This window comes from Buceros rhinoceros, unplaced genomic scaffold, assembly GCF_000710305.1.
Source record: "Buceros rhinoceros silvestris isolate BGI_N320 unplaced genomic scaffold, ASM71030v1 scaffold33312, whole genome shotgun sequence".
Classification (NCBI taxonomy): domain Eukaryota; kingdom Metazoa; phylum Chordata; class Aves; order Bucerotiformes; family Bucerotidae; genus Buceros; species Buceros rhinoceros.
Genome location: NW_010397691.1, coordinates 5,876 through 6,161, shown reverse-complemented (window position 1 = coordinate 6,161; position 286 = coordinate 5,876).

Here is a 286-nt window from a genome sequence, read left to right as displayed (position 1 = left end):
GGGTTTTTGGCAGCCACTGGAGGTGGTTTGTCCAGAGGTGGAAAACTACGTGCCCTGGCATTGGGGCTGATTTCCCACCCCTGGGGCACTGGGATGCTCCAGGGTGCTCCAGCACCCACGGAGAGGACAGACACATCCTCAACCCCCAGGTTGTCACCAGCTCCATGTCTCCACTGCGAGGAGAGCCTTTCCCCTGGGGACCACCATATTCCCAGCAGCCCTTTGGCCTCGTGGCCCCCCCAACAGGACCACACATGGACCCTCTGGCCCATCCGGGACTTGGCTG